Below are 11,393 nucleotides of genomic sequence, written 5' to 3' on the forward strand. Positions count from 1 at the left end.
TTAGCAACATATCACCATGCTCTTTCTGAATCTGCGATAAATGTTTGATGATGGGACTTGTATGTCCATTATTAACATTGGGAAGTAAGAATTACATGGTGTTCTACCTCCTTTCACATGGTCTAATATAGAACCAAGAAGTCCACAAATGAAGAGGAAGCCCATTTACCAGAGATTTACCCAAATACTAGATATTCACCAAATTAGACAAACAATGACTTGAGTATGGCTATAATCAAGAGAAACTTCAATAATGCTTTCCGAGATAATGCTTTCCTCAATAATGCTTTGTCTTCAAAAAATCTTCGTCCATGACTCTAGTCATTAATTAGGATTTTCAATTCATGTATATTCAAATTGGAGCCAGCTTTAATCAACCATCTAAGCATGCAAACATTGGCATAAAAAAGAAGACGAGCTTCTGCCAGAGAAAAGGAGATCTCGAAGCATACAAGTCATTATTATCTCAAAGCTGCTTGTGACTCAACAAGAGCAGACTTTTGGGCCCTAGGGGCTAGACTGAGAGGACAAAGCTCAGGGGGTTAATGCTCCCGCCTCAATTCGAATTCACAGACTTAACTGTTCTGTGTGGCTGGGCCTCTCCATGGGACCTAGGGTTTATAGTGGCAACCCAATGGACTCAAACCCATGCCTAGCGGGTATGAATCCACTCACTTATTGATTCCCTTAATAGAAATAAAGACAACAGACTTTCCTGCAAGCCTTGTACCATGCCACAGAATGGGCCTTACTGCAAATGGCCAAAGCCTCTAAGTCTGTGTTTCAGTGCATTGGACATTGGGATTTTTCTCTCCCCTTGCACGCAGTTATGATATATAAGGGGGCTTCTATCTTTATTACGATTGACATGTTGACTCTGTTCCATCTACATCTATGTTCCAAATTTATTTGCTTTTTTAATCGGGCCATCAATAGGGGCTTATAAATTTTCATGCATTGTTGCCCGCAGGACAATTGCTATTGCAGTGTAGTTCTCATGCTAGATGGCCTACTTTCTTCTTTATCTATCCATATCTAGTTATCAAAAACACGGATTTCGAGTGCCTACTTTAATGAAGTCTCCACCAGTGGATGAGTCACACTGTCTGTACAACATTCTTGAAGGAAATCGGATGAGAAATGGAAAGAGGACCTTAAGTAGTGCAAGAGCAATGCAATGGTATTTTGTATTCCTAAGCCTATTCAGACAATGAATAATGCAGTGTGGAGAATGTGATTCCAACCTTCCCGATGATCTTTTGTATAGAATTCCTAATTATTGTGAATTGCAAGTGTTTTCCAGACAGGAATAGCTTGTAAAAGATAAAATTCCATCACACAGTCAAGGAAACTCATCTGCTAGTGGTCCAAAGTACCTTCACAAAGGCCCTAGTACTTCGTGAATTTAGAGGATGCATCTAGGTTTGCATGTGATCATGTTCTAGCGAAATGTTACAATTTGTTTTAAAAATTTAAACCAAAACAAAAATCTTGCATTGCATTCAAAAGTACAACTCACTTGGCCAAGGGACGCAGTTAGAAATTTTTAAGGAGGTCAGCTTCAAGTATGTAAAGAAATAAGGAAATATGGTAGCAGACCTATTGGCTAATATTGCAATAGAGGAGGAATAGAATGATCAAACCTAAACACAAATTCATTGTCATTGTTCATTGTAAGCAGATTTTTTGCATCTGCATTCAAATATTTCAAAGTAATGTCCTAGTTTATTGTAGAATCCATTGACAGAAAGGAGACACTTGCAGTCACTATAGGAAAAGCATATCATCATTTGATATATTGATTGATCTAGATTCTATAGGAAGGGGAAGCTGGGTAGAATGTACCATATACGTGAGCTCTAGCTTGAATTTCACAGCCCCAATATCTCAATGCAGCATTAACATATATACAATTACTAAGGAACTGTACCTGCTGAAAACCAGACGTAGGAATGTAATTTTCTTCCTTAGAAGGCAATCCAATCAATCACATCTCATTTCAACTTTAAAATAAAAATACACTTAACCGGTCAAAACCTAGATAAGCAAGTAACCCATCAAATGCACTATACCTGCTGAAAACAAGACGTCCGAATGTAATTTTCTTCCCTCGTTTTGTATTCAGGGACGGCTCTTCCCGAAAGGCAGTTCAATGAGATCTTATTTCAATCTTTAAAATAAAAATATCCTTAACAGGTCAAAACCTAGGTAAGCGAGTGAACCTTTAAATGAATTTAAAGCGTAAGTGAGTTTCCCTCGATATACTTTCTTGTTGAAATCCCAATGAGTTGTGTCTGAGTACTTAAAACCCTGCAATAGGAAAAAAAAATCATCAAACAACCCTCTGAGTCATCTTAAGATTCCAAACCATTATCTACCAGAGGGCATTCTAAATTCTGTACACCTATATAATATACTGGTTTGGAATTAAACAAGAAGCATACCTGCTCAGGTAATTACCCTTCACAAAAATCTGAAATCATGCGTTTCATCTCTTCTGCTCCGTATCGAACCAAACAAAATAAAATCAACCAATCTAGAAAAGGGAAAAAAATAAAAGAAAATTCAACAAACACGAGCTGGTAAAAGAAAAATCGACAAAGAAAATGCATAATGAAAGCCAAAAAATAACAAGCAGAAGCCAATTCAAAGCAATGCAGACTACATAAGAAGATGAGCTCAAAATAATAAGATATAATTTGCCTGCAACTCTTATATAGCAGCTCCATCTCAAACGGTCATAAATTTGCCCCAACTTCTAGTTCTTTCTCACTTCCACTTTAATCTATATTTTAGATTTTATTTTATATTCATATCCACCGACATGGCGAGTGCTCTGCGATTCAAAATTTGTTTTCAGAGTGATTACGGTCGATGGCGATTACATGGAAGCAGTGCTCAAAGATTTCCAAACCAAAACCTTCAGATTGCGTTTTTAAATGGAAACATTTTACAGGGACATGAGATACTTTAATATTTACTGTTTTTCTAAGATATAATGTACATAGCTATGCATAGTCATTTAATTACCAAACTCGTTTCGAACATGCTTGAACAGGATTACAGAACAGAAGCAAAAGCAAGAAACCTGGCCTGGCGCTACTCCTCCTGCAGAAAAATCCACCCTGCTGCGCGAGCCCCTCCCCATCCTCCTCGCCTTTCTCCTACAGAAAAAGCTCGTGCAACACTCGACAGACTGGCTAGGTAGACAGACGGCTAGAGCTAACCAGCCTGCTATTGGGCATTTAATGCACCCGATAGCGGCCTCACCATACATACATGCCATGCATTTCCATCCCGCATCCATCGTTTCTCCCGGAGCAAGATGGCCCATCACATCATAAGTTTTCCGAGAATAGGTGACCCACTACCTCCGAGGTGGCACCTGCTGTGCTGGGCAGGATTTTCAAACGAGCATTCGCGCCAAAGAGCCATTTGCTCCATTCGCGCAATCCTTCGAGTTTCCTCTGCAACCTCTTCAACCCCTCTCTAGCACAAACCGCTCCCGCAAGTGTTGCTGGCTCACCCATGCAGGTCCTCCTAGGGTGCATATTCCCTGCTGGCTGTGCGCCCCATAAGGTAAATTAACCTCTTTGCCAGTTTCTTATCAATGTTGTATGTGGCATCCCCATATTGCCAATGCCTGTAAATCCTCGATTTATTCCATGTAGTTACAAAACATGGCAATCTCAAAATAAATTTTGGCATACAAGGTCTTATTTTACATGACCATGGACATAATATTTAAGATAAATGATCTCCTTATAAGGAAATCTGAATTCTTATGCTATTTCTCCAAAAACTACATTTAGGTTATCGAAATTCTGTGCTCTTAGCTGGCAATTTAGATTCTCTCACCCTTTTTAATTTGGTGATTAAGACTAAATCCCATCCGCGGTAGTTTACATGTACTCAAGAATAAAATTGTTGACAGCGTTTAACGCTAGAGTTTAGAAAATTTGGGTTGCATTAATCATAGAACTGTCAGACATGCTTTTCCTTTCTTGTACAACTATTACAATCTCGGTGGAGTAATATCCACTGTTGTGAATGTGTAACTTTTTCCGATACAAGAATTGAACACATTAATTTCAGGACACCAAAACAGATCATTGCAGTGTTTCTGCAGGGTAACCATACAAATAAATTGTTAGCAGATCATTGAAACAGCCTATGAATCATTGGTCCCTTTTTTTTGCTAAATTCTAACAATTTAGCACATTAAACCTTTAAATGAGCAGAAAAACACTGGCACAAAGTGCCTCAGAAGAAAGACATTTTGAATGAATGCACATGCTTGGGAAGGCATCTTTCGTTCAAGGTCTAATAGCAGTCCAACAAACTCTTTAGCAAGCTAGTGGGCTCTGTTGCAATATATACTTTATTGAGTACTTACAGGACCTTATAATTACTACTAGGCACCATTCCAAGCCTACAGGTTCTGATGTATGCCTACATAATTTGTCGATGGGCCTACGGGTTCTGTAAGTGTTGATCAGTCTTGCAACTCTACTATGCAATCTATTTTGCAAGTTGAGAGCTCCATTGTGGGCCTACACTTTATGTTTTTGACTTATTAGTGTTCCTAAGGTCCAGCAAACTCTATTATGGATTTCTTCTTTTTGCTACAAGCTCACGAATCCTGTTAGAATTCATATTTTGAGAAGTACAACAATATATTACTTATCGTTACATACTAGAAAACATGCAACTTTTCCGAAGAATTTTTTATACTCTGTAGATAACAAATGGGAGGAGCATCTAATTATTATAATCCAAATGATGTGTTAGGATCAAGTAAAAAGCAACATGTTTTAACTTTTATTGTTGAAACTTGAAATCTGGGAAGGATTTTTTTAATCAAAAATCTTCTTGACTATAAAAACAAGCAATTAATACTTTGCAATAAAAGACATCCACATTGGGATTATTTATTCATGGAATCATGAACCCCAGTGGATATTAATCTTTGCTACATTTCCATTGTGCTAAGAAAGAAGCCAACTTAAATAAATCATAAATGCAAAGATAACCTTGTTTTACCACTAGTTGGGCCACTTCACATCTGCCAATCTATATGGGTGAAAGACCTTCAACAATTTTCTTTAATGGAGCTCTAATAAGTTTTATAAACTCCTTAAAGTAGATCAAGAGCTACTTGAAGATTCACAATTTTGCCATCCCACTCAAATTTGTTATGACTTGACATAAAGCTTAACAAACACTGATAAGTCGCAATTAAAAAGACAAAATGCTATTTCAGGTATAACAAATTTAGCCAGGCTATGGACAATCCTAATTTAGCTCCTTTGCTGAATTGTTTGAATAATGTACGCCTGCAACTAAAATGAGAAACTAACTCTGTAAAGAAGGCGGCAGGTATAGGAAAGCGGTAGCCTGCATATAATCCCAGCCATAGATTTGTCTATCGATTATATCAGAGCAAGCATTCAATAATGACCTAGAGATATAAAATGTTCAATCACAATCTAGAGGTACAAATAATTGGACCAGAGATACAAATATTTGGATAGACTTGTTGCTGATTATGAGTGCTCAAAGTTTGTCCTTTCTCTGAACAATAGACAGGTCATCTGATAGCTAGAGCCTAGATTATAATCAGCATTAAAAACGAACATCCATTAAGAAGGTTGTACTGACATGCGAATATGCAAGTCTAAAACGCCATGATTACTGGTCTATTTCCAATCCAGTAACTTCGCTTACCAGCATTTCTTCAAGTCACTATAAAGTCCTTTAGCATACAGTCCACTACCATAACTTACTCACATACGCAGAGTTTTAAGTCCCAAGAGGCACATTCACATTTGCTACAATTATGTCTCCACAGTGTTCGATACACCTATTACTTTATATTCTACCACACATTTATCTCCCAGTTGAACCCGCTGGAAAAAAGTAGACTGCATAAGATTTTTATGTGATTAAAATAGAATCAGAACTGGCCTTATCAATCTTGACTACAAGCGTCACAAATGCCCTAGACCAATAAATATTTATATCTAGTTATAAAATCCTTTACAGCAAAAAGAAAAAATAGGACATCTCAATACATGGGAACTTCATAACCAAAAGTTCCACATAAATTACAATTTTGATTAGGTACATGATATTCTAGTTTTATCAGTAGCCCATCATTATGCTACTTTCAAACCAGTTCAGAATATATTCAGTACACACACCTCTGAATTGGAATTCATCAAAACTCCATGTGCATGCTGCAAAACCCATTCAACTGTTCCGAGACACCAAAGAATGTCTGCTCCCATGGGACTCCATTCTCCAATCCTGCCTCCTCTGCCGGAATCTGTGATACACCCTCTGGTCTTGTGAAGCACTTTTACCAACTAGCTGCATGTGATCTGCAAACAAAATTATGAGATGATTAACTATACCCAAGCCTAGCATTAGTTCATATAAGACAGAAAGTAGCAGCAATTGCTAGTTAGAAGTATACCCATTCTTCCACCATCCTCTCCATGATGAACTTCGTACTTTTCCTTTAAACCACGAAGGATATTGATAGCATTAGTCACGCTAGGTTCAGCCACATCCACCTGCCCCAAAATAGTAATAGTAGTAAATTATTAATGCAGCGCTATACATGCAAAAAAAACCACATCAATACTTTTATAACCGGGTTAAGCACTCACCAAATTTCCTTTCCTTTCCAGGTGGCATCAGCCCTCAGTATATTCGAACAGCATCAGGCCCTCAGTATATTCGAACAGCACGGGAACATCGATTTGGAGTAATTTTTCTTTTCAATTCTACCCATTCCATATACCGTCTCCAATATTTTCGACTCCACTAACTGTACAGCCATAACAAATATTTATTACATAAAAGAGGAACAAACCAGTTAATTGTTCTATGAGAGACTGTCGAGGTGTTTTTACCTGAACTCCAGAAGTCCCTGGCACAAACAAGGGTGGCGTGGCGCCATGTATTTCAGAAATGGAACTCTGAAATGGAATTTTTTTTATGACGTTTTTATTTTTAAACTGACCATCATATGACTTTTAAAATTTATTTGTACAAGTTTTATCTAATTTCAAATTGTACTCATAATTGTTCAAACTTTTCATTTAAAAACGAGGACCTAGGCTAAGAACATCACATCTGATCAAGTCAGGCACACTAATCCAAGGTTAACCAAACCCATCTAAAAAAGATAGGGACCCATCTAATCCATCTAAAAACATAGAGGCCGCTCTAACCATTATAGGTACAGGAACCTCATCTAATCCATCTAAAAACATAGAGGCCGCTCTAACCATTATAGGTACAGGAACCTATGTAGTCCATGTTTAGCACAGGCTCGTATGAAAAAATGGGGAGATATCTAACCCATCTAAAAAAATTGGGGACTGACCTGTAAAAAATATAGCAACCTACCAAACCTGGATTTAGGATAGACCCATGTTAACTAAATTGGGACTGTAATTCAGGATTTAGCAGGGCCCCATCTAAAAAATCAGGGGCCTGTACAATCAATTGTTTAGCACAAACCCATCGAAAACTACAGGCACTATCCAGTACTTAGCACAGGCCCATTTTAAAAAACGACCTACCTAACCTAGAGTTTAGCCCGGATCCATCTAAACAACCAGGGTCTGTAATGTGTCTTGAGATTTTAAGATGCATACATCAACTGGCCAGCTATCAAATATTAGAATTCAAACATAAAGGAAACCTTAAGGTTGACAACTTCCAACTTCAATCGTAATTCACTTAACATACAGCATTATCCCGATTGCAGATTCACCTTTCCGTCTCCGTTTATATAGCCAGAGGTTGATATTCACTATCGGGATTGTTAATCTCGTAAAACTTTTGCAACCAGAAACTTGTGTTATGTGCGACATCTGTCGTTGTCTCAGCGCCGTATAGCCGACAGCTTCAGCCATGGAATTAAATTAAAAAATTACAGGGCTACAGCACCTACCGGTGCCAGGTTGTGCAATAGAATAAATGTAAAGCACCCGCACACAATGGAATAAATGTACAGCACCCGCAGATGCCAGAAAGTGGTTAATTCATTGAAAATGGTTAATGAAGTTGTTGCGAGGATTCACCGCACTGCGTTCAAATCAAGTAATTTGTTTTTAATTTTTACAATTTCAATTAAAATTTAAATAACTGTTAATATTAAATATTGATTTATGGAAAATTGGTATTTAAAAATAAAATTATAAATATTAGTATTATTTACCAATGTAATTGTTATTAATATTATAATTATTTTAGAAATTTTATTTAAATAGTTTTATATTTTAAAAATTTATTAAAAAATATTAATTTAAAAAGAGGAAATATTGTTTTTTTTGTAAAACTTGTTTTTTTTTTTTTTTTTTTATAAATTAGTGTTTAACAATATTTTACATGTGTAATTTTTTTTTAAATAAAAGTATGCCATGATCAAAGACTTGGCTCTATAGATAGAAGGCGAAGAGGAATTAAAGATTAGTGCATTAAGTGCTCTCCAGATGAACAATAAGATAAAAAATTGAAGGATCTTGATGGATTTACGCACAACAAACCAATGATGGAGGTAGTTAGGGTTGTGATCCCAGATCGAGACAACTGCAGATTCCAGGAGACTAAGGAATTCAAATATATATTTGTAAAGCAAAAGATCCAACTGACTTAAATGAATCGTTTTGTGTTCCCTTTAACATACATAAAATTGTCCAGAGGTGAGAATCCATCCCACTAGAGTGCGGTTAAAACGAAATGGAACCATATATTTCTTCGTCATTTTTTAATAGTTGATTCTATTCTAATTTTATTATAGTTGGTTGTACTTTTATAAAAGGGAAACCCTTATTTTTATTGTATGTTCTTTGAACCTGCATACATTTATGCTCGGGCCCACCGTTTATGTCACTCTTTGAATAGATGAACGTTGGTGTTATTACGAGAATTATTTATAATCAAAAAACTTTTACAATAGATAACTCCATTTAATGCAGAGTTCAAGAAATGGAATTTGGACTATCCATGGGTCTTGTGTAGACACACAAATCCAAGATGGAGCAAGTTAGGTTGGAGTAAGTTATTTCGCGAGCGTTAACAAAGTGGAAACCCTATTACAATGTAAAAACATGGTTTAAGTTTCTATGAAATGGGAATCTCAATGCATATGATATTGTCCACTCAGAAAAATAACCAATATATATATATATATATATAGATATATAATCTTAAGGGTATGAAGGAAAGTCTCATATATATATATAATTGATTTGAGATTTTATTTTATATTAATATATTATTATGTTATAAATTAAAATAATTTTTTGTTATTAAATTTAGAGAAACGAATATCTATTTTAATATTTGAATTTTAAATTGTTTAATTATAATCTTTTAATAATATATAATTAATTATTATTTATAATTTGTCTTTACCAAAAATGTTACTCCAGTTGTTTATCTAGTACAAGCTAATATATTTTAAAAAATGTATAATTCAATAAATTTTATTTTATTAGGGTTATTTTGGATTTTAAATATTTTCATTATAATTATTGACTTATATAAAAAATTGAAAATTTGTTTAAATAAACTATAAATATTATGTAATTATTTCTAGTTAATAATTAAATTATATGTTTTTAATTTCTCGAAAATTTAGGATTTAAAAATTAGTTAAATTTATTATAAATTAACGATAACTATTATTAAAGTAATAATCTAGAGACAAATTACTAGTAATATGAACTTTTAAAAAATAAAAGATTAATTAAATAGAGTTTTTGAATTATTATATATAAAAGTAAAAATTTATGGTATTATTATAATAATATTAAGAGGAGCGAAATGATAATTTGGATGTATAATGATGATGCCTATGATGATTAATGTCCACTAAGGCTTATATAGTCTATTAGACCTTAAGAAGGTAATAGATTAAATAGGATTCTTTAACGTTTTGTTTACATGCTCAAAAAGAAGTGAGAGAAATCTTAAGAAGGTTGTTAAAGGACAATAGCTATAGTGGTAGCTAGGGATTTAATTCCCCTTCCATCTGAGTTCTATTATTTGAAGACATGTTAGATTGTGTGGAAAAAAATTGAATAAGTTGAAATGTGTGACTATTAATTCCTATAAGCTTGAATGGGATTGAATGTGAGTATAAGGTGGACAATCTAAGAGAAAAAATTTAATGTGACTATAAGATGGACAATCTAATAGAAAGTGTTTTAATGTGAGTACAATATTCAACCCTCAAGCTTGGTGGCAAACTCTTTCACGTGAATATAATATGGACAATCTAAGAGAAATTGTTTTTTATCTTCAACCCTCCTATTATTGGTGACAAAATCTTTCATCCCAAGGTGTTTTGAGAATTCAACAATTCCTACACAAGTGACAAACTCTTTCGTCCCATGGTGTTTTGAGAATTCACCAATGCCTAATTTCACTATGAAGCTCGTGAGAATTAGTTCTAATATTGAAAATGTTTATTTTCATCTTAACACTAGTCAAGACATAGAGATAATTTTGGTTTTCCAGATGGGGGTTGATCACCTCCTTATAATATTGCACTTTCCTTTTTTCCTTCCAACTCTTTATTTTCCCACAATTTATCTTTAAATTTGGAAGCAATATTATTTTTGATATTATCTGAATTCTGCAAGATGATCTCCTCTTTATTCCCCAATGGTCTAGCCAAGACTCGGCATCCTTATGCCACCCTCACTTCAGTTGAAGGTGGAGGTTTTTGCTAAAGTTAGAAACAATTTTAGGAAACCCATTTGCATCCATATTGTATAACTTCTTCTTATATATAAGATACCTAGTGATTAAATAAAATATTGAAGCAAAATTAAAAGAGGAAAATAAATTATTTATAAAGTGAACGAGTACCTTTTTATTGATCCCTTGTGATACATTTTCACTTGGTAATGTTCTTCTAATATTTTCCAATGATTATGATTTATATGTTTTCATGATACATTTGGTAAAGCATAATTGTTAATGTTTTTGTGTTTTATTTTTATTTTCATTTAACTAATAATATTTTTAAATGAGACTTATTTTATTTCTATTTTTATTTAATTGGTAATGTCTTTATATGATATTTGTTGAGATAAAATTTAGTGTAATGGTTTTAACAACATTTTAAAGTTAGAGAATTGCATATTCCACAATTTGGAAGAATGATTAAAATGAATTCAAATATTCTATAACAAGTTCAAAAAAGTAAGACATGCAACAAGTTAATATGTAAGAAGTCAATGTTTTCATATGATATTTTTGGGAAACATTTTACATTAATCTTTATTGTGATTTATATTTTTGTATAAATATTAATTTTACTATTTTGGACTAAGTTATGATGAGGATAATTTGGTTAATATTGA

The 11,393-nt window shown here is 34.2% G+C and overlaps 1 protein-coding gene across 1 annotated transcript in view; it reads right to left on the minus strand.

Annotated features, from left to right (window-relative positions):
- Positions 1 to 6,718, minus strand: part of LOC149169725 (chaperone protein ClpB1-like) — a 30,185-nt gene extending 23,467 nt beyond the window's left edge. The window contains exons 1-3 of the mRNA XM_089428788.1: positions 6,675 to 6,718; positions 6,479 to 6,578; positions 6,204 to 6,383 (exon numbers count right to left, since the gene is read on the minus strand). The gene's annotated coding sequence lies outside the window, so the exon portion shown is untranslated. The remainder of the gene's footprint in view (positions 1 to 6,203; positions 6,384 to 6,478; positions 6,579 to 6,674) is intronic.
- Between the last annotated feature and the right edge of the window lie 4,675 nt (positions 6,719 to 11,393).

This window comes from Pinus tabuliformis, chromosome 4_2 (genome assembly GCF_031772625.1).
Source record: "Pinus tabuliformis cultivar Carrire ecotype Pingquan chromosome 4_2, CPIR1, whole genome shotgun sequence".
Classification (NCBI taxonomy): domain Eukaryota; kingdom Viridiplantae; phylum Streptophyta; class Pinopsida; order Pinales; family Pinaceae; genus Pinus; species Pinus tabuliformis.